Raw genomic sequence first — 4,369 nt, forward strand, 5'->3', positions numbered from 1 at the left:
CTGGTTAAAACATTTTACAAAGCTCCTGGGAACAGAAACAAATGCAAGAAAAAGATGCAGGTTATTTTAAGTAAGTAGAAAGTCACAGGTCTTTAGCAACAGCCTCAAGGTTTTCCCTTGTATGCAAATGTTAATAATATTACCAATGCAACTACATATGAACAAACTGTAGATCGGTTTCAGAGTAAGTGTAAGCATAGAGCATCCTGTCTCTGCCACTCCCTGCCTTGCCTGGGAACGATGGCTACCAAAATGAAGACTGGACTACGAGGGTGAAAACCACTCCACAACATATCTGAGATTAGGACTAGAGAGTAAATCAAAGGATGACAGAATGGAGAAAGGTAAGGAAAAAGACAAGACTTCTCTGCTCTAACCACCCACTGCTCCTTGAGATAAATCCTACAGGTGATGAATTCATTGTTTATATGTAAAATAGTCATAATGATTTGGCCAGCAGTATTTTCCACCTGTCTATTCTATTTTCTATAGATGCAAGAAAAAAATTTAATTTTAAAGTTATTGTGTAACACATATAAATCAAGAGGAGAGAATTGCGCAATATACCCAGATTTTAGCATTTTAAAAAGAGTCTTCTTTTCTTCTCCTGAATTCCAGAAAGAAAAGAAAAAATAACCCAGCATGAATTTGGAGGTTACTTATCTATTTGTCCTAATATTTTAGTCCCTGGTCTGACAGCACCAAAGAAAAATAACTGGACTGACTTAGATCAGACAACCAGTTTTAGTCCAGTTATCAAAAGTAAAGAAATCTGAGTACTTTTTTTTTCCTTTACAGGTAGTGGGCTTGCAATGCGATGCATAGATCTAGCTAAAGTTTACTCAAATCCATTAAAGCCAGTATGCTGCTAAATCACTAGTAAAATGAACTTTGAGTATCCTACTAATTAGTATCCTACTAATATAAAGACGACTTGCCCTTAAAAAAAAAAAAAAACTACCCACACCTCTGCTTCAACGTGGCGCTAGTGGTAATGAACCAGCCTGCCAATGCAGTAGATATGAGGGACATGGGTTCAATCGCTGGATTGGGAAGATTCCCTAGAGGAAGGCACAGCAACCCACTCCAATATTCTTGCCTGGAGAATCCTGTGGACAGAGGAGCCTGGCAGGCTACAGGTCCCTGGGGGTAGCACAGAGTCAGACCCTACTGTAGCGGCTTAGCACTCATGTGCTGCTTCAGTGTGAAGGGCACTGAAGCAGAAGTCTTTCCTTGCTGTCAGGGAATTCTTCATCTCACCATGCTGCTGACTAATACTTAGTTCTTATCTCATCCTTGACTTTAATTTTCTCTAATGATAGAAAAATACCAAAGTGTAATACAAACAGAAGATGGGGGAAAGGGTATTTTTTATGTGTATGTTTGTGTGTTTTACTTTATTTTCAGTATGGATTACTCCCAAACTTAGCTGCCCAACTATTTTTGTGTCAACTAAAACGAACCTGGGCTTCCTAGGTGGCGCTAATGGTAAAGAATCTGTCTGCCAATGCAGGAGACACGGGAGACACAGGTTTGATCCCTGGGTTGGGAAGATCCCTGGAGAAGGGCATGGCAACTCACTTGATTAGTCTTGCCCCGAAAATTCCATGGAGAGAGGAGCCTGGCAGGCTACAGTCCATGGGGTCGTAAAGAGTCAGACACAACTGAAGCAATTTAGCACACAAAATGAACAGTACTGTATGAATTATAACGTCTTTACAAGCTAACCAAATTAGTCCAAAACCAAATTAAGTTGTGTGAATTGGCTGAAAACCTATTAATAGAAGGGAGAGTTGGTGGCGGCAAGAGTGAACTTACAAGCATGGAATACAGCCTTACGTGAGCTTCCACCGTGGCACTTGAGTGTGTCTTCCCAGCCATCCATGGGGCTCACTCTTTTCCTTTAAAATGCTACTCAAATGTCACCTTATGCATGGGGTCTTTCCTGGCCCCTCTAATATGTAATAGCACCTCCACCCTTAGCCACAACCAATGCTTTATTTTCATGGTAACGTTACTGTAAATCTTACTTCCAACCCTATACATTGCATATTTCCTTGTTTGTGTCTGTCTTTCTGAACATAAATATAAACTTCATAAGGAAAGGGACTAGGGTCTGACTCATAAGAGGCACTACACAGATATTTACTGAAAGAATAAATGATATCGTGATACAAAAGGATTCAATACTGAAGGCAACCTGCTTTTGTTTTGCTTTGTCGTGCTTATCTCTGAAGCTACTAAAACTGATTCATTTTTTCCAACTACAAAATTGATGTGTGAGACATCTGCCCTTTTATGTCAGTCTTATAACAACACCAAGGCCCTTCCTTCAGAAGTATCAGTGAGGTGAACTCTCTACCAAATTTCCGCAATGCAAGTCTGAACTCCCTATTTCTTAATTTAATGAAGTTTGTTCAGCTGCTATCTTATCACATCACCCCACCTACTCCACCCACAAGCCAAGGATGAGCCATGTCATAACTCTCCTGGAATAATAGCCCTTTGCACGCACATAAATCCTTTACTCTAGGAGTTACAATGCATTATACAATAATTAATTACCTCATCAAACAACCCTACAAGTAAAGAAAGTATTGTTTTGATTTTATAGATGATAAATGTGAAATAAAGGAAATAGAAATCACATTCATACCTTTCATAAGAGTACTGAAGAGACAAGGAAAGATGGACTAAGTCCAGGGTTTTCCTCATGCAAAGAGTTGGTAGAGTTTTTAATGGTTTACTAACAAAAAAGAGTATAGTTAATTTAATGCCCCCCTCTTACAGGAACAGGGATTATTTCCTGGTTATTTTTCACAACTATAAAAAAATCAGTATGTGTCATTTGTGCTTTAAAACTAGAGTTTTTTATTGTTGTTATTCAAAACCTTTCTGAATCACTCATTCAAACTAGATGCTACAACATAGACAGGATAAAATATATTTTCTTGGCCTCTATGAAACAGAATTTAGTAAGAAAAGTGAGAACAAGTGCAATTAAGTATAACTAGTAAGATTTAAATGCCCTGTGTGCGTGGGTGCTAAGTCACTTCAGTTGTATCCAACTCTTTGTGACCCTATGAACTGTAAGCTACCAGGTTCCTCTGTCCATGGGATTCTCCAAGCAAGAATACTGGAGTAGGTCGCCATGCCCTTCCCCAGGAGATCTTCCAACTCAGGAAGCAAACCCTTGTCTCAGGCATCTCTTGCACTAGCAGGCGGATTCTTTACTACTAGCACCATCTGGGAAGCCCTTAAATGCCCTAGGAGAAGTAAAAATTCTAAAGGGTTTGAGAAGGGATAAATCAAGACAGAGAATGATAAGAACAGATGGATCTTGTGGAACACCTTCTCTGTGCTAATACTTAGAAGGGAGAGAAAAAGTAGATATTTTTTATTTGAAAAATAAAAGGATGGAAGAATTTGGTGTTCATCTTTTAGGTGGATTCTAGTTTGTTGACTTTCAGTGAGTCTACATTTTCAGAGAGCTCATTTCAGTTTATCAATTTCATTGTCACTTTTGAACATTAGATCTTAACTTTTCCTTGTATATGGTTTTCTCTTTGAGCAAGAAATTTCCAGAACAGAATAAAGAAAGAAGAAAAATAGCATATAGAAAATTAATCACAGCAGTAACTATTTCAAGAAAGATTAATCAAGAATAAGAATTATAAATAATACTTATTTAGGACTCATTATGTAAAAGGCTCTTTTCGAAACACATTCATTCATTAGTTCATTCATTCGACCATCCACCCAGAACCTACTTATTGAAATCCTACTTTGTACCAGAGAATTACAGAAAATGGAATTGAATCAAAGAGACAAAACACTTGCTCTTTGTAAGCTGCCTTTTTAGTGGAGAAAAACAAATAACTAAATATATCAAAAGTGCTGTGGAGAAACAGGACACAGAGCAGGGCATCAATCAGCAGTGGGTGGAGTCAGGAGATAAAGGGCTATTTCACTGCTAATTTGATTTAGAATTTTAATTTTATTCATGGAAAACCTTTCCGAGTAGGAGATATTTGAATAAATGTCTGAATAATGTGAGGGTACAAATCAAGTGCATAATCGGGAGAATAGCTCCATTTGAAGGGGGGACAACAGGTACTGTGACTTTGAGGGGACTCCACTTGTCTTAGTTTCAAGGCAAAGCGAAGAGGCCAAAGAACTGAAACAAACAAAGAAAGCAAGAGGAGACACAGGCGAGAAAACCAGAGCAGAGAGAGTTGGGGGGAGGAGCTGGGCATGGAGGGGTGTGTAGGCCATCAAGGAGTATGGTTTTCTCTCTGAATGAATTGTGAAACCACTGGACATTTTTGAACAGGGGTATAACATATAAGACATTATTGGGACTTCCCTG

The sequence above is a fragment of the Odocoileus virginianus genome, chromosome 27 (assembly GCF_023699985.2).
Source record: "Odocoileus virginianus isolate 20LAN1187 ecotype Illinois chromosome 27, Ovbor_1.2, whole genome shotgun sequence".
In the NCBI taxonomy this organism is placed as follows: Eukaryota; Metazoa; Chordata; class Mammalia; order Artiodactyla; family Cervidae; genus Odocoileus; species Odocoileus virginianus.